The 26,061-nt window shown below is 41.3% G+C and overlaps 1 long non-coding RNA gene across 1 annotated transcript in view; it reads left to right on the plus strand.

Annotated features, from left to right (window-relative positions):
• The first annotated feature begins 15,089 nt into the window (after positions 1–15,089).
• LOC146962593 (uncharacterized) overlaps positions 15,090–26,061 on the plus strand; it is a 30,799-nt gene continuing 19,827 nt past the window's right edge. The window contains exons 1-2 of the long non-coding RNA XR_015035095.1: positions 15,090–15,152; positions 15,451–15,523. This is a non-coding gene — a long non-coding RNA (uncharacterized LOC146962593). The remainder of the gene's footprint in view (positions 15,153–15,450; positions 15,524–26,061) is intronic.

Raw genomic sequence — 26,061 nt, forward strand, 5'->3', positions numbered from 1 at the left:
TTCTTAAAGAAATTCTAAATTAACCTACGCTCATAAATGCAACACAGCTAATTTAGTTCCAGTTAAAAAGAACTGTCTCAGATCTTTGTGTCTCGGATTCCTGCAATTAGCACCAAACTAGTTTCCACAGAAATTACCAGGACATGAGGGACCAACAGTTTCACAGTGGCTTCTACTGAAGACAATACCAGTAAATATATTCAAGGAGCAAAACTTATTTTCTATCTAATCAATAAAAAAACTAAAAACATATGAGTAAATTATATTAAATTCAAGGGAATGAACAAATAATGACAGACATTCAATCATCTGGTGTCTACTCGAGCTTATCTTGAGCAGAGGAGGTGGATTATCTTGGGAAGTCTCAGGATGTAAATATTTTAAGAATCCCAGTCCAACCCTGGTGACAAGGTACGCTGACCTTTTGACCCCCATGTGAGGCGTCGCAGCTCCCTGGTGCAGACGCTTCCCTCAGCTGTAGCTCCCTCTGAGTGCTTGTGACACCGAATCACTAGCAGCTCCAGAACACGCTGACCTCTGACCTCTTTTCCTCCCCGTAGAGAGATCCTCATTAACGTGTCTCCAGAAAGAGGCATTTTTCAGTCACCGTCCGTCCCCGAGCTCAGCACAGATTCTCACTATAGGACTGCTGGGAGGAAATTTGGGCACTTGGCTCCACATGACGAGACGGGGCGACCGGCCAAGAGTCGGGATTTGGCTGTGACGGGACTTTGGACAGAGACGCTTTTTAATTGAAGCTGTTAAAAGAATCTGGAGTGTGAGTGAATGTGTTTTTGTGTGTGTGTGTCTCAGAGTGTGTGTGTGTGTGTGTGTGTGTTTGAGCCCTACTTAAAGTGTGAAAACACATCACAGATAAATGTCAGACTGCAGTATGTGTGGAGGGAATTAAGAGGTAATCTTCATCCTCAAGTCCTTCTCCTCACCCCACACGGAGTCAGAAATACCAAGCTGACAGCCGCTGATGAGTATCTGCCGGCGCTGATGTATACTTTGGTGTGAACTTAAGGACGCACTCTGGAGAAATCAGATTAGAAAAGTTCTTCACATGAATCAAAACAAAGGAAGCAGCAGCAATTTGAGCTCCCACGAGGAGGAACTCTGGTGGAGATCCTTTGTTGAGAGAGGTGACTAACTGAAGGCTAAAATGTTTTTGCCATTTTTCCGCTCATGAGTGGAGCTTCAAAGCGACTTCTGACTGCACTGGGGGAGAGCTGGGGGTGGGTTGTAGGTGAGTAATCAGTATGCTGAATGATTAGCATTAAAAACACACCCTTGTCATGTAAACACTTGGGCGTCAATAGGCTTAGCACCCCGACTTAAGCAGCCTGATTTAAATTTCTTTAGTTTTGGAAGAGATAGTTTCAGCAACATCCTGAGACGCTGACACAAATCAAATAATGGGTTTCACCATATGTGTGTTTTATGTTTTATCTGCTGGAGAAGCATTTTAAATCCTTTCAAAATTTCACAAAGGAGGAACTAGCATTGATTTTGGAGATTAAAAATGAGATGAAATTATTTCAGTACAGTAAAAAAAAGAAAAGGAAGAAAAAGGTTGAAACTGCAGGTTGAAAAAAAGGTTGAAACTGCAGCCATCTTGCATTTAACAGGGTCACTTTAAAACAATAAAGTGAAGGGGTGGGTCTCCGTATTTTACATTTTTTTTATTCGGTTTCATTTCATGCATTTGTGTGACTCAAACCAGCCTTTTATTTAGAAGGGGAACTCTACAGTGAGGCCTTAAAAGGACAGGAAACAGCATTGTGGGTCTTTGTCTGGTTTTTCTGGTTAAAACCAGAATCGGTGGGTGTGTGGGTCGACCATGAGTATGCAAAACAATTTGTACGATTGTTGTTTCAGGAATTTCTAGGTGCCCTCATAACAAAAAACACACAAAAACCACACCTATAGGAAGTACAAGTAGATTTACATTATGATACTGAACAATAATGAGAGCGGCTGGCGAGTTACATGTTATTTTGTTTTTCCTTTTATTATACAGCCAACTTGTTGGATATCCAGTGTACGAGGAATTCAACAGAAAATTGTGGGGGCGTCCCATGGGGGGAAGAAAACAGGGGGGAGGGGGAGTGTGAGGGCAGGAGGTCACGTTTTATTTGCTGTGACCTTCACTGTAAAATGACAGGAAAATCGCCAGGGGACACTCGGGTGGTCGTGTCAACCCGCTGACGCAATACCCTGAAGGTACACGGCAGCAGACTCTGACCTACAACAGGTACACAACACAGGCAAACAACTTTTTTTGTGCACGTACATTGCAACACCACAGTTTGAAGATACTGGAGTGAGTGAACTTCATGGTTCTAACTAGGAGTTTTGTATTTTTTTTTTTTTTTCTTTCGTGTTGGCTTGGCATGGATGCTCTTTTCCACACAGTAACATATGTTCGCACACTTGGAAATAAAACATCCAGTGCAACCGCAGTGTGATCGGTTAGCCACTTAGCAGCTGTAGCGGAGTGGTTGGGGGTTAAGGGTCACGCTCAGCCGAGCCTCAGAGGTGGTAATGAGGATGGAGGAAGGTGCAATTTGAAATGGAAAGTGACGTGATTGCAGGTACAAATCCTTTCAAGTACAAAGTGCCACTTTTGACCAATTTAATGTGCCAGTGTGTTCAGATTCCAGGCTCCTCCTCCTCGTGGTTTTCACAGTTACCAATGTAAGACAATGCACTGGTCTGAGACCCACATACGCCGTCCATTAGGAGGTTTATTGTGACCCAAATACCGACTGTTCTGAGTCCAGGGTGTCAACCACACAAACACCCAGACTCACTCAAAAAAAAAAAAAAAAGGGGGGAAATTAGGGCAAGGAGAAGGGGGCATTGACGTTACCCCTGCCTGTGCTTCCTTCGGGAGTTACCCCCTGTGCAATACTTGCTCATTAGTCAAAAGAGGCGAGGAACTGGGGGATATTTGCGCCACATCTATTTCTGTCTTCATTTCCCCCACTTCGCTTTGCTTCTTTTCAAAGAGACGGGGCAGAGGACGTTAATGGATGTTGACCCAGCAGTTACAGGTAGAGAAGTGTAGAGAGTGTGTGTGTGCAACTGTGCATGTACGTGTGCGGGGTGGGATTTGCTGGATGTGGTGACAAGTCTTCTAACTGTGTCAAGGACATGGACGGACAAACCTGGAGAGTGAGAGGAGACCTGATTCAATCTCAGCAGCAAGTGCAAACATTCTCAAGTGAAGCTCAAACATTATTCTCAGAAGTAAATAATTTCTTTTTCTTTTTTGCTGCTCTTCTGTGCACAAGCAGAAATCTGCTCTCTTTTAACCCGCTGCTTTTCACTGCTTCTCCAGTGGAGAACAGGCTGCTTTGTGGACAAAGAGCACACATGAAGAGAAAACATGAGGAAATGGAGTCACACAATTTCTCTGCTCTCTTTCAACCATGTTTTTCCCCAGAGACGGTGCACACAGACACACACATCTGTTGTCTTCCCTTGATTTCATCAGCCCCTTGTCAAACTTTGAGCACACATGCACACACATGCACACTCACATTGAACTGTCAGTCTCCGTAGCCTGCGTGCTGGTTTCAGACCTCGTTTCCTAACAGGCTGCCAGGTCAGAGGTGCAGACAGTCACTCTTGCTTTGTGATTGGTGGATACAGGTGAGGAGGCGTGGTCACATACTGTATCTAGATATAGTTCAGACATGCCTTTGTCCCTGTCAGCTGCTGTCATCCTCTGACTGGGTGACTTACGGACCCTGACATGAATTTATAGCTTCCTTCGCCAAGCTCTGTAATGAGCACTAGGCTCTGTATCAAGATTCATCAACACTTTTATACCATAATTATGAATAACATTTCTCAGTTTATACTCAACAAATACAAAAAACACATCTTGTGGAAAAGTATTCATATCATTTAATGTAAAAATCTACAAGCTACAAGTTAAAGTGCTGCATTTAAAATGCATGTAATGGAACTAATAGTACTTTATTGATAGCAGCTAAATCATGTTTTCATTTCCTGAAACGATGACCCCTTAGTTTGTAAATCCTAAATTAAATTGAAATTTGAAGGTGTCAAATGACGTTATTTGTATTTAGCTTTTCACATCTGACCATAGAAATGAATTTAACAAAGGGTTAACCTTTGTCAGCCTAAAAGGTGTGTGAAGTGAGCCACTGTGTTCTGTAACTGTGACAAATGATAGAGTCTTGTTTTCATAATGTAAACGTTAGTTACTCGTGTCATGGTAATATTTTAGTGCCATTTGCCCCTTTGTCTTGGGATCTTGATGTCTTCCTCCACATTTAATCCCTAAAAGAGTGATAGAGGGAGTGAGAGAAACCAGGGACGGGCAGATTTCTCTGTGCACCTTTTAACCAGTGCCAGCTTTAGTGTGAGCGGTGCAGCTTGAGTGGAAGTGTGGTGGTGGAGATCAGTAGCTGTGCTCTCTGAGTCTCGGTGTCTGTGTCACTTCAGGGGCGCTGACAGCTGTGTCATTGTCAGATCTTGCTGAGGGCAGCAGAGTGTAAACAACAGATGGTTGAGTCGCTACCTGAGCAGCATGTCAACTCCAGCCATTCAACGTTCAGTTTTGTAGGTACAGTCGCTATCAGAGCCGCTATGATTGTTAATGAAACAACCTCTGCTTCTTGGCGGGCTGGGGGCTGTTCTCTATGGGATGTTGATTTTATGGCTTAGTGTCTCTGGGTTATGGTTTGTGTCTCATGCGGCGCCTTTGACCTCTTAGCTCTCCCAACCTTCACTGTGACATCCAATAAGGCAGAAATGGCTTCTGAGACCACCTTCAATAAAGTAAAGGTATAGCCTCTCTTCCTTTATGGGCAGTAATATCCTCCGTGTCTTTATCGAGCCGCGTTGATCTCCCAGTGTGTTTCAAATTACAAGCCCATGGAGCTCGATAGTTACAGGGTGGTCACATCGCTGTGGGAGTGTTATTCCCACGGGAGCCACCTATTTGCAAAAGAAATCACAGTCTCATGACGCTAGAGGTCCACTGAGTTACAGCACATATGACAGTTATATGTAGACTCATAGAATCCAGATAACCTTTACCACAGCCCATAGGGGTGGAATAAAATGTATTTTTCCATATTGTACTCTAACACAGTCTATAAAAATAACACCCCCTATATCAAAAGAGGCCAAAGGCAATATACATTTAAAGATAAAAGGGGTTTCATAAAGGAGTGGCCAAATATATTGTATAGCTCTACATTTTGACAATTTTGTTTCAGTTTTTCTGCTGATTTAGCTTTTCCCCCTTTGCTTCTAAGCTCCATGCTAAGTTAACTGACTCCTTGTAGGTGCTGGTATGGAGAAATGAATCTACATTGCTAAATTTGATTGCTCTCCAGTTCACACTTTACCACCTCACCGGCTAAACCCAGGGATCGATGACTAACTTGATGAAAACACTCAGTGCGGAGACTCAACCTGCCTGCAGCTGCTTTGTTCTGACTTTGTTGTTTGGCTGGGTAAAGATGAAGTGTAATAAGCTTGAGTCAATACAGAGCTGTGAGTTTTGGCAGGGGCTAAATAAGATGGAGGGAGATCGATATGATGAGAGAGCCAAGGACAATATGAGCCAGTCCCACACCCACCCCTCCACCCCTCCACCCCTCCACCCATCACCTGCTGCTGGACACGCCGCCTGTCAGCTATTTGTCACCCGGTGTACAGGTGCAATCATAAAGACGCAGTGTCACACACACACATGCTTCACACAAAGAGACATCAACCCCTCCACACAGCTTCCTTTTGTTTCGAAGCACATGCAGTGTCAAGGTGTGTGCATGCATACGGCACAGGGAACATGTCCATGCGTAAAACATGAGCCTGCAACAGCAAATGATCCTGCTCATGTGTGGACGGTAAATAGCACCCACGTCACATGCGATCGATATGTGCACACGGGCTCATAAGTACAGAAAAATAATCGTCCAAACTGTCCAAACAAATAGAGAAACACCGTGCACACTTATGGAAGAAGAAGATGGAGGACAAAAGCTGTGCAATCGATCACACTTACTCTTCCTCACAAGTGCCAAGGAATAAATGAAGAAAATTGATTCTTGCTAAATTCTCTGTGGTGAAGGATGACTCACGCCGTCTTATCGCCTTAAGATGATGAGTGAGAAAAAACAGGAAAGTGACAGAGCAGCGTCGTTCAAACAATCCTCTTGTGCTTTGTAGATGAAGATGGACTTTTATCACCTGTTAGATTTTATGCCATTAAATGAAATATATTTGTGCTGTGTCTGTCAGCGGGCCTGCAGCTGTTTATGACACGCCATACATCTTACCCCTCAATGGTATTTTCGCCCTCGGTGCTGTTCCTGTCAAAAACCGTCCACACTCTCTCCCTCTCTCGATGACTGGATCTAAATTTGTTCTGTTTTATCCTGAGACTTTTGTGGATGTGTGAGCTCTCCCAGAAGAAATGTGTCAACTTGTCGTTCTGGATCTTTATCGAAGTCAGTCATAAATGCCTCCGTAAAATATGTCACCACAAATGCAACCTTACAGTACGTATATCATTCAGATTGTAAGGCCGCTGAAGCAGAAGAATAATACTGAAGAATCATCGACGTAGAAACTGCTTAGGGACAACAATCCTGAACATGGAACACGCACGACATACACATTATACGTCCTGTACGTCTTCAGGCAAAAAACATGCTTTCAGCTCAAAAAGTCATTCCAACATCAAAACCACTTCCCCTGAAGGTGCTTCAAGCCTTCACCCATCACCAATCTTATACTATTGTTAAAAACCATCAGTTCAAATTGCAAAAAAAAAAAAAAAAAACGTTCAGTCCTGTAGGTTGTCAATTTAAGTGTAAAGGTTTTTGAATCCCCAACCACTGGCAAACCATAAACCAATTTCAATAGGCAGCCTCGTTTGCCAGCATTTTCTTAATGGCACGTACTGATTGAGGTAATTTTGACAGTCATTTTCTCCATGAACCAAATTAATGGCCAAATTGATTACTTGTGATGGTAAGGCAGCACAGTGGTGCAGTGGGTAGCACTGTCACCTCAAAGACGAGGTTCTGGGTTTGATTCCTGGGGCCTTCCGAGTGGAGTTCGCATGTTCCCACAGGCGGTCCTCTCCAAGTTGTCCAATTTAACCATCCAAAGACATGGACACTCTAAACTGACCATAGGTGTGAATGAGCATTGTTGATCTCCATATGTCCAGGGTGTACCCCACCCTTGTCCTACGTCAGCTGGGATTGGGTCCAGCTCCCCCATGACCTTGCACAAATGAGTGGTAGTCAATGGATGGATTGATGATGGTGCTACATAACAATTTCACTGAAATCACCTAAGTTAGTTAGTTTCTAGGGACGCTTGAGGAAAAGTAAAAACCCAAAAACTAATCTGGTTTCATCCTCCTGGAGCCATGAATGTCTTTATAAACTGTGGTGCTATAAGACAAGAGACAGATGTGGAGATTTTTCATTGGCTAACTGATAGACAGAAGATAACTTCAACCAGCCATTAAGTAGCCTAAATAGTCAGGGGATCATCGTTGTCAGGATGATATATCCTCTGGGAACCATGAATGTTCAGGACAATTCAAAAGTTAATGAGATATTTCAGAAGAATGAAGCATGGGTAACATAAACCACAACAATCACAACACTGTCATATTTGAAAATGTATCTCACTGCTTATGGTTCAATAAATCACACACTGGGGTTTTTAACATGCACGGCTCTGTAAGAGGCCTTATTATCTGCGTAGGCTTTCACATTACCCTTGCCCCCCCAATTAATGACATAACAACTCTATTTTAAAGTGTTAGACCTGGGAAGCATTTCATGTCTCTTTGGCTATACGCTGCCCTTTTGTTCACATGTGTGGGTTGCTTTGGTTTGACCAGTAATTAATTTTCAACAGCTATTTGAAGCAGAGTCACTAGAGGATACCACGGTTCAGTTTGAGGAACACCAAACTTTACACATTTTAATTACTGTTAAAGATGAATCACTGTTAAATTCATTTAACAACTGTACAAGCTAATGAGTAATAATTGTTTTCTGTAAGGTTTTAAGCATGTCCAGTAATTTGTGCTGCCCTGTCACAATAATTTATGATATGAAAAACTCACATCTCGTACAATAGAGTCATAAAGTGCTTTATGATGTGGTGTGTTGCCTGTTCTAATCAGGAGCAGGTTTTCTGGCTTCGGGGGGAGGTTGAGTGATGCTGAGTGGATTTCAGCTGTTTACATTTTGTGTTTCCTCTGCCATTCGGTCAGATTAGGTTCAGACAGTTTATATTGCTCATTGTTTAGACCAAATAGTGAGCACAGGAATGTCATGAGTGCAATGGATTGCTGATTTATTGACTTGTAAACCCCTCGCATTAAACGCCATGCAGCCCAACTCCACTCCACAGCTGATGTTTGTTATTGAGTCTAAACATATTAAGAAATGTGATGATAGTTAACAGATTGTTGACTTCATGTTCGGGTTAATTTATAATTGATGTGGATCATTTAGAGGAGATTAAAGAATGGTTTTCCCCACCTCTGCTGGAATAAATTGTCATAGCTCCTATTATACATCAGCACTGCAGCAGCACACTACTCTGTCTCCCTCACATCCCACCAGTCTGTTTCCCTTGACAACCATATCTACTGCTCATAATTATGCAAATGATATGGATCTCTGAGCCAAATAGATGCTCATAAACAACCTAGCCCTTCAACCATCCCCGTGTTTGTCCATCTGAAGTGGCTCACGATTGCTCTTGGAAGTGGAGGCGTGAGTTTAATTGAATTTGACAACTCATTTCTTTTTCCATATTTGCAAAAGGTCAGTTTTTTTAAATGAACATAACTGTACACAAGGACGTGTGGGTGTGCGATTCTGTGTAATGCCTTTTTCAAATGTAAGCCTCCTGTTTCTTCAGGAAATGGACACACTCACAAACAGACTGACTTTTTTTGTTGCTCTACTTTTCTTTCCCACACTTTGGAAGAACCTGGGTCTATTTCTGTAGAGTCGACACTGTGAAGTCATCTCTAGTCCGTCAGTGCTAATGCTTTATATCAACCAACCACCTAAACTGTGGGTTTTTTTTTTTTTTTTTACCCCTCTAACTTCCATTTCCAGGCAGAACAAACAGTCCTTTCTTTCCTTCCATTTTTCCCTCATTCGTCCATCAGAGTAATTGCACTCTCTCCAGGAATAGAAAGGAGCTGCCACAATCTGTCAAGGACCCGGTGGTTAAAATGTCCTTCAAGAGACCACTCAAACACTGTGGAGTTTGGCCTGTTTCTGAACAGTTTGTGGGGTTGTTCACACCTAGGATGTGTCACCTACGTTCATTTTTCTGTCCCTGAACTCACCACCAAGTAATGTTTTTTTTTTCTTTTTTTTTCTGAATCAGCCGCTGAATCATTCATACACAACATACTTTCCTGCATGCACGAGAGATTATTTGTCCAGGACAGCTTCATTTATAGAGATCTAAACATCCTTACATCTTCAAGTCTATGGATGAGCTGTTTTAACAATACAATGTAGTTTTTATATGATTCGCAGTTAACCTTGCAGATTGAATCTTTCAGGGCAATCCACCCTATATCGATGAAAATATTTTAGTCTGGACCAAAGTAATGGAAAGATGGCTATATAAAGAAAAAGCAAGTGTATTTCATTAAGTTCAAATTTGACATTGCCAGGTCTGTGTAATCTGTTTTAGATGTGTTTTAAATCAATAACAGATGAGGGCTATAATAAGATGTGATTATTGGGTCTTGTTAAAACAACACAACATGCTGCTCCACCCATGGATGTGGCGGTTCAAGTGCGTTAAAACAACCACTAAGGAGTGCTCACATACCTCTATATCCCTGTGTGGTATACAGATTAGTACAGTCAACTTAAACAGCACTGTTGGCTGGGAGAATGAGTGGTTGTTTCGTCCTCTCTGCCGTGCAGACAGCTGTGACTCACTCCTAATTACGTCCAGCAGTCGGCTCGCTCTTTCATCTCTCCCAGCTTTGGTTCTGAAATTCAGTCAATTGAATGTATCATCTAAAAGCATTTTTAAGCTGCAGCGAGGACACCTTATTCATTGCTTGCAGAAGCAGCCTTGAAAGTGTTTTCAGTGCTCTCTTTCTCTTTCTCCTCAGACTCTCTCCACTATCCTTGTTCTTTCTCCTTTTACTGTCGTCAGTCTTCTCAATCGCATGTTTTTCAGTAACAGGAGAAAGAGGTATGAGAATATGGATCGAATCGAATTAACTTGAATGTATGACTGAGACGGTCACACATTTTCTGTTTTTCAGTTTGTTTTATGTTTACAATAGAGGCAATACTGTATCTCTTGCTTTTTAATATCAAAATCAATCTGTGCTGTATGTATTAATTCTCCTGGTTTGGTGTTTACTTCCAGTGTCTCCTTGGAATTTCAGTGGACAGTGTATGTGCTTGAATGGGGGGGGGGGGGACTAACATGGTGATCACACATATTGCATAAGCCCGTGTCGGTGAAGGAGAGAAGCCTTCACTCTCATCACTCTCACCCTCTCTGTAAATTATCTCATCTCTGTCATTAGCCAATCTTGTGAGTCTGCCTCCCCGCCAGGCTTGCTGCTAAAATGCTAATGAGGCTCGTGCACTGCAATTACAAAACACACACAAACGCTGAAGCACACACCTCTCTCTCTCTCTCTCTCTCTCTCTCCATCAGTGGTATGGAGGCATAACAACCCCCTGCGCTGAACTTCACTCTGAGCTAAATTAATCTAAGGCATTATATTAGTCCAATTAAAATCTAATTAAGACCATTATGTTTGGCTCTTCAAAAGGGGTGAGGGGAGCAGACAGAGGAAAGAGGCGGGGGCGGGTGGGGGGTTCTGAGAGGTGAGAGCAATATCTGGTTTTGGTTTGTACCATTTAGATGACTTCTCCTCCTCTTAGGTCCAGACAGAAACTACTGAATGAATTAAAGACATTCACGTATCTGAAAAGGTGAATCCTACACTGACTCTGACATCTTTTTGGTTGGTAATCTTTACGAGGCATCCATGTTGCCTTGAGGATGAATGGGCAGGTCACTAATTTCACATATTCGGTGAAATATCTCATCACATACTGGCTGACACTCATGGTTTCTACATTTTCACACAACCTTTTCACTTGTGTGAGACCCTGAATTTTCCTCCAGTGCAACCATGACATCTGTGCTTTGTGGTATCTGTGGCAAAAATAATCAGCACAATGCTTTTGCTCTTCAGGGAGACTTATGTAAATGGGTGTCTGGTTATAAATCTGCTGCTTATTAATATGCTTTATTAATGATGTTTTGTTCTGTTCTTCATCAGGTGAGATGAACAATTTCTACATTCTTTGATGCTGTCATGAATGGATTGTTATGAAACGTGGGACCGACACTCATGTTCCCTTCAGGATTAATTAAAATAACTGTCATAGCTTGTATTGTGGAGAAGAGAGACATGAAAGTGATCCAATCCTCTTAATGCTTACACAATGCTTTCTTGCTTCATGCCGGGAAAACACAAAAATAGATAAATGAATTGATCCTAAATGGCGAAACTCTACTTTATCGTGGAGACTGATGCTGATCAGTCATTAAACACAACCTGAGGCTTGTGATAGGTGAGTTAGCAGGCATGAATCATACCTGTTTCCTTTTACTGAAATTCTTGCAGTTTCAGTTTTGGTAGCTTAGAGACAGAGAGAGAGAGAGAGAGAGAGAGAGAGAGAGAGAGAGAGAGCTAAATTACATGTGACAAAGGTCCTCGTCTGGAATCAAAGTGAGGACGTCACAGCCACATGATAGGCGCCTTTAGCCAGTCCAACCACCCACACAGGGATTATTGTTGCAAAAAAAAAAAAAAAAATTCAGATGTGGAGACACTAAAAAATTCAGTTCAACATGACCAGGGTTGGTGGCTGACTTAATTTGTACTGATTAATCTGCACGGCTCATAAACACAGTCCTCCCTGATTCCTGCTTTTTGCAAAAACAGCAAGATGATTCTCATTAACATCATATATCATGTCACCTTTACAGGTATTTGTTTCTACATTTTTCATATTGCAAATACAGGTATGAATAGACACACAGCCATTCAGTCCTGAGTTTCACATGCATGTTGTTCTGTGGGACACAAAGGGGAAAAAGAAAAAATCTTGTTTGAATGCCGTTGCCAGGTAGTCGCTCTGTGGGGATTTGATTATGAGCGTGTGACTGTGCATGCATGTGTGTATTTTGGAGAAATTACTATGGGAGACTGTGTATTTACCCTGCATGGCAAAAATCATTCTGTTGACTGTGTGGAAAATCAATGACATGTCTCTTTCTCAGCCCGGCTCTGCAGAGCCCAGAGGCTGTCCACGTGGTCCACATGGTGGCGCTCTGACTCAACATCAAATCTCCCTTTAGTGTCCCTGACACTTGCTCCTGTTCTCACCTGATTCCCTCCTCTCCTCCACTTCTCCCTCCTCCATCACTATCTCTCGTGTCCTCTTGTGCTCCTCTCTGTTTTCCCTCTTCTGTTGACAGAGGCTGAATGTCACACCATCTGCCATGGCATGTTGCTGTGTCTGTGTCTACAAGGGGGGAATGTTTTATCAGCGCTGCTCCGGGCATGGACTGTGGCTCGGCCTGGCTTGGCCGCGCTATCCACCTCGGCAGGCACACGGACTTTAAGAAGAAAAAAAGAAAAGAGAGAAGAAAAAAAATCAGTATACATGAGCATATGAATACATACGGGGTGAATTTTCTCATTTGAACTCTGGGTGGAATGAATTACATTTCAGTTTAGCCAACCTGATGGAGGGAAGTGAATGGGGGTAGATGGATCAAGAGAGTGGGAGAGAAAGAAGCGCGAGCGAGAGTTGGTTAATTCTGTCTGAGCTGGAAGCCTCAGCCCCAAGTCAGAACATGGGGGCTTGTCTCTTCTAGTTCCAGAGAGTGCAGTGAAATGCCCTGTGGAGGAAATGCATGGGCAGCAACCAAAGGAAAAGTCAGTGTGATGATCAGCACTCACATGCTTTTGTCAGGGGCGGGGGGATTTTAATAAGGGTATTCAAATGTATTTGGTTGTGTTTGTGTATGTGATTGCAGATGTGTGTGTGTGTGTGTGTAGTTGGAAAAGAAAGAGTGTAGATTGGCTCTGATTAGACTCTGCATCACAAACACACACACACACACACACACACACACATACATAGCCTACACACAGGGTTATTTTTAGCCACTGTCGCACTCTTTGCCCAACCCCTGTGCTCTGTCTCTCTCACACGGACACCCCCCGCCCCCATTCCACGGCGAAGGAGAAGGACATCGATTCATCAGATTGTTTTCAGGATTTTTGGGGGACAAATATCATCCTTACTCCATTTTTTCCCCCTTCTTTCTTATTGCCATATAGGAAAGAAGTCACAGAAAGAGACAACAGGGGACAGACATGCAAGTTTGTAAAGACCAGAAGAGTGAGACGGACAAGACGAGGGACAAAAGTCAATCTTCACCCATGTCTTCTTACATCTATTATATCTTTCTTGGTCTCATTTTCTCCATTTCTACTGCCTCTGACACACATAATACTCATATTTGTGTGTCTTCCAAAGTGGTCCTCATTGTTGTGGACATGGATATTGAATGGTGACAATTAATGTCCCAGTATAATCAATCACAGACCTGTGGCAGAGCTCACAGCCGAGCCACCAGATGTGGTGTCCTGGGAGATTCTTCTGTTAGTGTAACAGATTTTAGAGCTCAGTTGGTATCCTGTTCATTAAAATCAACATATCTGCATATTTTCTCCTAGCACAGAATTGATCGACCAGTTTGAAAAGCAAACCTGTGACTGCTTGAAAATCCCCTGGAGAGTGATCCTGTCCGTACAGTGAATGAGTCAATTTCTACTTTGGTCATACTCTCGCTTTTCTCATGTAACATGATGTAGATTGTGGATAAGATCGTATCCGGGCACGACTCTGATCGATATATTCTTGTGCTTCTATTGATTTTTGTTTCGGTATTGCTAAATTTAACCTGTCCTGCAGCTTTATTGACAAATCGTCTCACTTGTCACTTGGTCAGATACATGCACAAAGCCCTATAGTAGATATAGGCTACATTTAGGTTATGCAGCGCCAATGACAGCTTCCCTGGGGCACACAGAAACTGCTTTCCCTTCTGTCTGACTCGTATAAACCATTCGCCACAGTCACACTGCAGTACTATCACGTACTGCCACTCTGTCCCACTATATCCCTGCTTTCAGATATCCCTCTTTCTGTGTAAAAACAGAGGGACATTCGGGAGTTAAATTAATCTTAGATAGGCTACAATAAAATAAAATAAATTGTAGGCTATTTATTCCATACAGGGAGATTGATAATCTCAGCAGCATAAGGATGCAAAAGAACAAATGCAGATAAATCACCTCACATAGGCCTGATGCATTTAGAGGATTTACTATTGAAAACTGACTATTTAACTTTCTCTGGAACATTTGTTAAACTAATATGTAAAAATCTGAGAGCTGTAAAATGAACATTGTGCAGGAAAAGCTAAAGTAGCCTATATAATGTATAGGGTAAAATAGGAATACTCATGTAAAGCAGGCTGCTCAATTAATTAATCAATTAATTGGCTCCTGTCTGTCACCTGTGCACTGACTGGCTTCATTTAATGTTTCCTAGCAACAAGAAGTGCGTTTTCCCCCGAAGACTCCGGAAATTATGATAAAACTTCACACAAATTATTCATATTTCATATTATTTTGGAAAAACACGGATGTTACTTGAAACAAGTCTCAGGCATATAACCGTAAAATGGTAGTTCGAGTTTTATTTTGCTATTTCCAGCCAACTTTTCAACCACTGATGGCAAATAAAGGTAGGTTTAGCTTCAACAACACTACACAAAATGACTGAGCAAAAATGTTTTTTTTGGGTTTTTTTTACTCAGACAAGGAAGTAAAGAGTACAGAATAACGTCTAAGCAATGTCAACAGGTTAATATTATTATTAGCATTAGCTCGAGGTTAATGTTAGCTTGTTTACCGTTAGCAGACACCGGAAGTGAGCATTGCAGCAGACGAGCCATGTGGAGCTGCAGATCCTCAGGTGAGGCATCCAAGTGATTTTTCCTCCTCTAAGTTGGTATTGACCCTTTCATGACGTGCACTTATTTAAACATAAATGCTTAATGATGCATAAGCTGTGTTTTCGCTGACGTGTAATTATTGGAAAGGCCGGGGCATAATTATTGCTTCATGCCTGACATTGTCTTAAGTCAGTGTTTGTTTGTGTTTTCGCCCCCCTTCTCCCTTCCCCAATAACTCATTTCAGCAGAGACGTAAACAGAAAAAGCACATTTGTAGCTTCAAAACCAATCTTTGTGTGCCCTGCTCCTTTATTATAGTAATTCTTCAGGTGCAGAAAAGCAGTTACCAGCTACCACACAGAGGCAGATGAGAGGGAGCAATGGGTCTCAGGTGAGTATTTTAGCTGTTATAAGTGGGCTATATTTAAGCTGATATGTTTTTAACATCTACTCATGGAAAACCACATCACTTTGAAGAGTAGCTTTTATCACACGAGTGCCACTTTACCTGCAGGGCTGCAGTAAGCCGTAAAATGTGTGCTATAGGGTATAATATTTTTGGATGATAATTTTCCCCAGCTCACCATTTTAGAGTGGGACACTATTTAAATATACTACCCTAAACTTTTCAGACTTTTTTTTCTTGTGGAAACTAGCTACTGTATTTCATCCCCTGGGCCATTTGAACATTTGCACATCAATTACTTAACTATTTTGAGCAAAAGTACTGAAATTCATTGTCTTTGTGCAGGAATGAAGTGGTAGCCACATGATGTAGATATTTGGATGTGGTCTGTCAGGCTTTGTTTTATCTTGGTGTGGCTCTGTTTTTTTCCCATTGTGGATGTGTGTTTTGTTTATTGTGTGATGCATTACCATATATTGCTTTAGGTAATTTAGTGTTGGCTTACTCATTTTGTCAATATTGTCCTGCAGTCTGGCTTGCTGTTCGTAAACCACATCTCATGTCCCCTTGGCTGTGCATTTGAGCTTGCATACATGCGTCATGTTCTAGAAAGCAGCCTCTTGACCTCACATTAACCCCTTCACCCATTGTTGTGTTACTCTATTGCATGTTTTAAGCATCTTCACTCAACTAGAAATGCTCACAGAAACGTTACATGACTCTGACTCAACCACTCTTGTTGTCATTATTTGTTGTACATTTAAATTATCTTCCAAGTGAACATTACCACATACAAGAAAATAGGATCTCTTGATTTTTTTTGTCCCTTAGAACCACAGTGTTAATCATTTATTTATCAATTTCCGGAGCAAAATACTTTCCATCTCCCTCTTACGTTGTGCATTATAACAGTGGATAGGAAATAGTTGGTTTGATGACTGTATTGTAACAAGGATTGACCTCAACATAACAGAAGATAAAGAAAAGCAGCAAATTACCTTCTGAATTAGCTGTCAAAGTAATCAAAAATACATGTTCTGTCCTAAGTAAAGCGAAACAAACAAAGTCAAGGGGGGGAAATAAATAGAGCGAATTTTGTACTAACAGGAGGTCGGAGATTGGCTTCAACTGGGCTTTGAGAAATGAATTTATGTTCAGCCTTTCTGTGTCTTTGACTCAGTTCTCCAAGTGTAGTTGTACTAGTTTGGGAGTACTTCAAGGCCAGAGGGAGAATGAACAACCACGAACTTTGAGAAAAGACTTTCGCCACTTAGGATGGAATTAGTCAGCAGAAGAACTAGAAAGACTGTCCTTCACTCATTGTGATAATAATTCACTCACAGCAACATATTTTACAGGAACTAGAAGAAGTATCTTTGTGTGTGTGTGTGTGTGTATTGCTCTGGTATTCTAACCTCCACAATGCATGAAGGATATTACTGGAACATACTGTCAAAGGCTGTTGGCAAGAAGCTAATTTTACTGTTTGGTGTATATCTATCTCCTATCAACCGTCAAGCACACACACACATACACACACACACATACCCACACATACCAACATCCTTAGGGAGTCAGTGCTAAGTTTGGGTGCTGCTAAGTCTTGCCAGGAAACCCTATACCCCTCATTGTCCCTGGGACGCAAGCACTTCACATATGACATTTGAAGAGGGATGGTGCTACAAGAGGGTGGGCGATGTCAGTCTATACATGAGAAATGTTATTTTGTCCGAATGCGTGTCTCACCGCTGATTTGTCTACTGTATATTGGTGGATATGTAGATTAACTTACACAGGACTGATTGTGTTCTGTGTGTGTGTGTTAATTGAAAGCTTACTGTATTTAGCGAGTGTGAGGCTAAACGCGCAGCGAGGCGTGAGGTGTTTGACGCTGCAGGGCTCAGGAAGAGAATTAAAGGGCTACAACAAGTACCTCTCAGTGAACTTGCACTTCCTGGTTGCCCCGGGGAAGGTTGACAGCAGAGAGGCAGTGTCTTTTCTTGTGTCTCAAATAACCACTGTTACCAATAATCGTGCTGTATATATCTTGTAACTGTGGTGGTGTGACCAGGTTGATGTAGATTCACATCTGCCCTCGTCATCCGAAAGCTCAGAGGTCACGTCATCAGTTGTTAAAACTTGAATGTTTGAAGTCAGCCAAAGGTCGTGTGAGTGTTTAAACAATGCACTTAAACCAAGCATTTCAGCTATGCAAACAAAGCATTTCAAAGGCACTGCAGAAATTGAGTTGATATAATTTTATGCTAATTCAAGTAAATTAGCTATTAGATTAAGAGACGTCAAAGGGCTTGAACTTGGCTGCCTCTTTGTATTATGATAGTATCTTGTGCCTGCATACCATTATGGGAATTGGGGATTTTCTGTAAACACACCTTTGCTGACCTCTTGGCCATGATGCCAAAATGAATAAACATGAGAGCTCTGTTACAACAAAAGGGCGATGTAGCACACTGGATCAGCTCTTTGTCTGCACTCAGCAAAGCCAGCAAAACTTGTCCCACTACTGTTATCCCAGCCATGACTTATTCCCATCACTGCTTCTTTCACTTCTCAGGTTTTGCACAGAAATGCCTCTCTCTTATCTCAGCGGTGACATAAACACCACCACCACACTCGGTTGATTTCACATAATCTTACCTCACAGTGTTTGGTTATCACGAAATGACAAAAATAGCTTCTTTATAAATAGCAGGCTGTAATTAAGCCAGTCAGTGAAAAATACTATTTAAAATTCCCCTCACAGGCTCATGAGCTAGTTGCAATGTGTTATTTTTATGTATCATCATGATTCATGGATATGTAAAATCTGTAGACAAAGAAATATTTGTTTTATATGTTAAATAAGTGTCAGTTATGATTAAATTGCTAACAAAGTCAATTAATAATATCTCTTATAGTAGTTTTACAATCAAACACCATTAATAACTAATCACTACTTTCTAATTCTAGTGTCTTCTAAACTGTGTTTATAAATACATGAAGATATTTTGATCATAGGAAAAGTTGTGCAGCAGGTGCAGGTCGCAATATGTTTGAGTAGAGCAGCACAAATTTAGGAAATTAATTAATTAATCAGTCAACAGAAATTCAATTAAGAATGAACCAAGTTAACAAATTAATTAAGAATGTAATTACGAGAATAATCAACAGCAAAAATAGTTTTGGCTCTTATGTTAATTATGAAAAATCTGCTAAATTTTCACTGGCAGCCTTTTCACTTGTTTAACCTTCTCTTGCCTCCCAGCAATCGAGTTACAGAAAAAAGTGTCTTGGTGAGAAATTTAAAAAGTCAACTGTGATTTGAATGATGAGACCTAACTTAACATTGTTAACTTTTAACCGAAGTTTCTCTAATTTTAGACGAAGAGACTTATGTTGCTATAACCCTGCGCAGAAGTCAGGACTAAAGACCAGTCTCTGATGTCATGGTCCTGTGCTGTCTACACCCACCACCACCTGCCTGTGGTTATGGAAGAAAATGTTACAGCTGACATTAATCCTGGCTGCAATTACATTCCCTGCAAAATGTAATAGGCAAAACAAATAAGTAGCATATAAAATCAATTCCTAGGAAACAGAGTTGCCTTATAGCGTGCACATAATTTATGATTTTCAGGTCGCCTTAGGTAAGGTAGAGCTTCCTACTACCCAACTGATGAGAAGCTACTTAGTGTTGATTGGAAATGTACAATTATTTCCTTAATGTCACAGGTCAGAGACAGCAATTTTCAAACAGTATTTCATTTAGGTTTAGAGCATATTTATATTAATATGTGTATCCTTATATGATATTATGAACACACAAGCTTTACACTGCTCACCAGCAAATGCATCATTTTTATTTAGGCATTTTTATATTTTTATTGAAGCATTTAGGTCAGAACTGTTTTTCTAAGCATTCATTACCTTCATCTTTAGCAGTACAATATGAGTTTTTCCCCCCCCTTCCTTTTCAATAATGAGCCAGTGGCAGCTATTCATGATTTCATAACAGCTTTCATTTGGAATTAATTCGGAACAAAGCAAAAACTAATGCTACAGCACCGTAGTGGTAGAATAATACCTTTGCTATTCATTATAGCTCAATTTCCGACAACAAAACAAACACCTTCTACAGGGATCATAAAACTAATATGACAAATAATTTTCCTGTGATCATAAAATGTAAAGGAAACAGACTTTAGTTCAATAATAAAAAATAAAAAAAGTAGATACAAATCTTTACCCACGTCCAGTGTGACCCCTTGTTTAAGCCTGCACTCTGTAGTAATGCAGCATTTATTGGGACAACAGAGAGGCTGATGTTTTGGTCATAAGCCTTCCTCACAGTCTGAAGTCTCTATGTGGCCATCACTAGGGGGCTGATGGTCCATCTCAGTGCTCTGTGTGAGCTGAAGTCCAAATGAGTGTTTAGCGGTGGAGGCATGGTGCGCTTTGCTATTGATGGAACCACCAGTGCACGTAAAGGCACACTGAGCCCACTAGACTGTTGTACGAACCTCTAGGTTGTGTGTGTATGTGTGTGTATGTGTCTGAATCATTGTTTCCTTGATGACGGAAAACAATACCAGAATATAATCACCGATCGATTTGTGTTTACTAGAAAGTAGGACACGGGCAGAAAAATACAGCTTCTTCAATGATACTTTGTCACATACCAGGCATGTGTAGCTGTCAGTCAGTGCCATGCATGCAGCTGCGAGTGGTGCCGTTGCCATGGAAACAGTACACTTACTTGAATGGCCCATTCCAGCAATTTCTTGTAATACAATATTACTATTTTTATTTTTTTTGCTGCTGCTGCTTGGCATCTGCAATTTTTTAACAGAATATGCGTCAGAGTTTTTGATGTCACCGAATCGTCTTTCAGTCAGTTTTTCCATTATAGTCGCAGATAATTCAGCAAGTAATGATTTGAGAAAAGCAACCGTCTCACTTGACTTGGAACTGGATGAGAGGGAAAATTTGTTTAACAAAGACTGACGATGTTTGTTTGTGACCTTCCTCTCCACTGTGAGCAAATCTTCAGTCAAGTCATCAGCTAAATCTGCAAGTCTGTTATTGACATTACAGGCAACAGTGAGTGCCTAGTTTTACATGTGCTATTATACTGTACAAGTAAAACAGATAAGTGTGTCAGCAGTAGTTATATAAAATCTTACATGACCATATTAATATGTTAGTTTTGTTTGATGGTAATGACAGTTTACTGTGTCTTTATCTAGTAAGTAAACATACCAATAAAGCATCAATAAAAATGGATCATGTAACACAACAGCTGAGTCTTTCAGTGAATGTTGACTTAAAGCTTTGGGCTTTATTTCCCTCTACACTGTCATGTTTGTATAACATGTCATGTCCTTCAGCAAATTCACTTATGAATTTCCAATGTTGAGGACAGCTACTTTGAAAAATATTTCCCAGGAGAGACATGTTTGCTGAAACTCAGTAACCTAGCTGAATAAATGCCCTTGAAAGAGATAGAAGTGCTGCTTTGTCTTCACATAAGGGACAACCACCTGGATTCACCCTGATGGATTCTTCAAGTGAAAAACAACAACTAAAAAACAACAAACACAAAAAATTACTGCATTCCATTGAGAGCAAAGGAAGATGAATGTGTTGCATTAGGACTGAAGCTTTACAAAGACCTGTATTGAAAAAGCAGTGCATAATTGAGTGACGGCAGCAGCATCTAAAAAAAAAAAGCTCACTTCGTTATTTGCCAAGGTAGCATCTTTTCATCAAGGCAGAGAAGCAGCATGCCCTCCAGAGAGTCGGGAATAATATGCTGCTCTGTCTTTATTTGGGAGATGGCTTTTCATTCACTCTAAATGCCAGGGTCATGATAAAGCGCACTGTGAATAAGTGCAACAAGCTCGGTCGGCTGTCCCATATTGCTTTTTAAAAAGCTCAAAATGCCTTCTGTGCATTGGCCCAGTTTGGCCTAATTTTTCCTCCTGCAGGAAATTTTTGGCCCCTCTTTGGAATGTAATTTTGAACTCATCCAACCCTGCTGAAGGCCTTTCAAAAAAACAAAACATCACTTAGGCCGTGTTTTTCCTTTGTGCATGCTGATATGGCGAAACAGTGACACGGAAGGGCAAAATCAATGGACATTGTGTTTGATGGGATGAAACCCAATGCTACAACAAAACCAGCGTTCTGTTCACCGGCTTCCTATCAAATCAATTTAATGCTGTCATGTGATCTATTGAATATCCCATGCTATCTGTGAGAAACAAAGTGCATCTCTGAGAAAACAGCCCCACTTTGTCTCCAAAGGCAATCTTGTATGCAGATACAGTATACTAAACACACGCGCACGTACAGTAGTTTCATTAATCTTTTGAGATTGCATGTGTAGTCTAGAGGCTCACCTCTCGAGGGAGATGCACACTTATTAAAGAACACAAAGGAGACTAGTTTCAGCTCTGAGGGAGGCGACAAAATCTCACCAATGATGCAAACAGTCAGACAGAAACAAGCGCTTACCCCTTATTTCACTTTTTAATCATCTTACTCATTACCATATGCAAATGAGCAGCATGTATTAACATCTGGGGTGGCTAATGACTGGGCTGTATGGGAAGATTGGTTTGGATTGGGTTCAGTGTTTCATTTGCTGGCGGTTCTCAGGGACACAGTGAGTCCTGTCCAGGAGCAGCATTGTTGGAAAAGATGGATTATAGTCCTGAATAAGCGTGATAATTTTTCTTGTGCTACTTCGAGAGATCCAACCGAGCAGAAGTGCAGTGAATGACTTCATCATTTTTCCACTTGTCATCAGTGAGAGCCAGTCAGAATTGGATCGGCTTAAACTGATTTGGGTACCGGAATCAGTCCTGGGTGTGGTGCAGTATGCCACAAGCAGACTTATTGTGAAAGATGATCAAGGCTTTTGACAATTAGAAGCTAATTATCTCTTGTTTTTGTCCCTACACTGCAGCATATAAAACATTCACTTCATGCGGTGTGTGTGTGTGTGTGTGTGTGTGTGTGTGTGTGTGTGTGTGTGTGTGTGTGTGTGTGTGTGTGTGTGTGTGTGATGCTTATTCATTGTGCTTTCAAGAAATAGCTCAGAAGGCACAGCACCATCTATAAATCTCCGTTAGTGTTTGTTTAGGGGATAAAAGTACTGGAAAATAGTGGAAATTGCCCATCAAGATTTCCCATGGGAAACTGTGAGGGCAGGATCATGAAATGAGATGCTGAACCTGAAATGAGAAGCACCTTGCTGTTGTGCTTGGCTCATGCTGATGATTGCAATTTTTCTTTAGAGTCAGGTATTAGCTGAGCTAATACTGTCATAACCACAATGTAATTAGTCTACTTGCTTTATGGTTACTTGTATTACTTTTACCCATTAACGAAGCTGTAGTAGAATGGAAAGTTTATTCCAGTAGCCAAATAAAAGGGCAAATGCCAAGTCATATTTAAGCCCTGTCTTTTAATTGATCCTTTGCATCCTCGTCACCCTTTTCAACACGAGTTGGCACCCGTCTTAAACTTCTGTCTGAACAAAGACATGATTCCTTCTATTCAGGGCAGGAAGGTAAGGACAGGGCAACCAATTCTAATATGGTATTACAGTTCTTAAATAAAACCTGAGCACTTTAACACCTTTCAAAATGCCTATTGTTGATATACCTGCATTCGAGCCAGATCTTTGAAAGCCGCTTAAGGGCTCTAAAGGTTTAGTCGCTCATTTTTCAGAATCCTCACACTGAAATTTGCATGTCTGAGCTGAGCCAATACGGACGGGTCTTTTCAACCCAATGAAGCCTGCACTATATAAATAGGGAGTCTGCACTGTATAAAGAGTCTCCCCAATGCTGCTTCTCATCCACTGCCATTTCAATGACTGGGTTAGTGTCTCTGAATTGAGAGACCTTGACTTGTTACCTTTTGTCCACTGACCCTCAAGGCAGTGAAAGGACAAAACCTTTACCTCTTTTCTGTTATATGTTTGTAGCAAAGGATTATTCTTAAATACAGTTTGGTTGCTTATGTTATAGACATTCTGCTGCAATCACCTGTAACAGTTTGATAGTCTAATCCCAGAGCAAATATCACCAAAAGTGCTTCTGTGGACTGGCGAGCCGTGGCCATCGTAACCCTGTCAAAGTCACACTCTGTTGAATGTCACTGTCTGTGTTCATTTGCTCTATTTTCTACACAGACCATCTACCAAGGGAGTTGCTCCACATTTTATTCTTAGCATTTATTCTCTCCAGGCCCCACTGATGATGTTCTTGATGTGAGAATATCAAAGGTTCACGGTTCATCTGTGGCACGCATCGACCTCAGACCACCCACCGTGTATCCCCTAACTCTCCTTTAATGTCAGACGGCTCAGAATTCCTCAGTGAACAGAAACGCATGGTAGTTTAGTGGTATATGTTGCACAGGCACAGCATAGCCGAGAGTATACACGGTTAGCTGTGCTGTGTATGACTGCATGGATGCATGTGTTTGTCTTCCAAAATTCAAACACACACGCACACACACACATATATACACACCTCAGCTTCCCCGTGATCTATGCTGCAGGTCTGTGAAGTGAGTCCATGCTAAGAAAAGCTCCTGCATCCATTGATTTCTCCGATCTATTTCCCTTTCTAGCTCATCCCCACCACTGAGTGCACCGCTATTTCCTTCAGTGTCATGGTGACATGTAAAGACACATGTGGTGTTGATGACGTTTTGTGTTCTAGACAGATTACTAGTCCTGAAATAGATCAACCTTTTTGTATTTCTCCGTCCCATCACCCCTTCATTCCCTTTTATCTAGTCCATACACTGCATTTAGAAAGTCTTCAGAAGGCTTCGTTTTTTTTTTTTCACTTTTTGTTTCTGCCTTATGCTAAAATTTTTACAAAAAATACTTCATCAGTTTAAAATACCCAGATCTTTTTGCAAATATATCGTATTAAGTGTTCCGACCCCTTTAAAAATAAAGGATGTAGGAGCGTTTTCTGAATTCACTATATGCCTCTGTCTCACTGTCTCCAACTCGGTGTTTTGCTATCAAATAAGATTACGCCAGTGCTGTTGTAACTGAGATTGTGTGGCATTGTGGATTCGTATCAGAGGTCACAAGCATCTTATGTCTTCTAGGGATTAAATGCAGTCTGTCAGGAAAACACTGAAGGGGATAAAAGGAACAGCACTGTACATTTGACCCAGAATAAATCTTGTTTGTGAGATGTTTCATAGACATCTTCAGCAAGGGTAGAGAAGTTGGGAAGTACTGAGATTCATTCATGCTTTTACTTTTTTATGGGATTTACAAAGAAGGGGAAAATTATAGAATATTGCAATCCTTAGCTTTTTTCTTTTCTTGGAGGTTCATAATGAAACAGGAGTGGAATATATTGATAGATGACATTTTCTGCAGTGCATGGAAACTGCATGGTGTAATGTGTGCTTTTCTGACCAGGAAACCACACAGGAAATGACTCTGGCGACCGAGTATATAAACCACTTTATTTGGATCAGCGTGAATGGATGAAGTGATGACATGATGGGCAAATATATTAGGTGACTTGAGGAGAATTTCGGTTTCCAGTTTTCCTCTAGAAAATGACTAGTACACTTGGACCTCGTAAATCGTGACATCGCCCAATATGCAAATACACAGGCCGCTAAAGGACGAAATTTCGTAATATCACTCAACCCTGTCTTATCAGGACACCTCTACATTCAACCCATCCTAAGTTGTGAAATTCACCTTATCATGTTCCTCAAGGACAAGAGGAGAGAAAACAGAATGGAGGAGACAATGAAAAGGGGAAAGCGTCTCAATGGAGAGGTGTAGGGACGGAGAGGATAGGGACAGAGTTGAAGCCGAAGTGCCTGGCACCCTGACAGCTGGCATTGTCGACTCGGAGACACCCCTCCCCACCTGCCTCCGCCATGCCAAGGAAAACTAATTACCCGCACGTCAGATCTGTAAGCTAGGAACAGCTACTGCCTTAGCTAATGTGACACCGTGCCTCTGTTGCAGAACAATGCAGGAGACATGTCGCATCCTGGCAGAGCACACGTGTGAAAGGCAAGCATTTCCTATCACGCTCATTCAGACAGCGCTGAGGGAGGAATTCAGCTTCGTGGTGTGACATTTAATTGAGTCAAAACTCGCGCTCTCACCCTTTTGTTCACCGCAGCTCCTGACTGACGTCCTCAGTGTGGAGAGTGAAGAGATTGTCTCATTATGTAATACTGAAATGGGTGTGTGAGAAGCAAGAGAAATAACAGTCACTTTCTCTCTCTCTCTCTCTCTCTCGCCTATGAAATGAAATGCCAAGGTAAAAGGGGTCGCTGACTCACGTTGGTACTTTGAGGTTAAATTTACTATCTCACCACCCATGATTATGAAATGCAATTTCATCAAATATAACAGGGCACACTCATAATGCTGCTTTGATTCACTAAATTTTTTAATCCACTGCAAAGGCCATTGCGCATACACACACACACGAACACACAAAAATATTTCT

Source organism: Trachurus japonicus, chromosome 23 (genome assembly GCF_045865225.1).
Source record: "Trachurus japonicus isolate A0001 chromosome 23, Traja_1.0".
Classification (NCBI taxonomy): domain Eukaryota; kingdom Metazoa; phylum Chordata; class Actinopteri; order Carangiformes; family Carangidae; genus Trachurus; species Trachurus japonicus.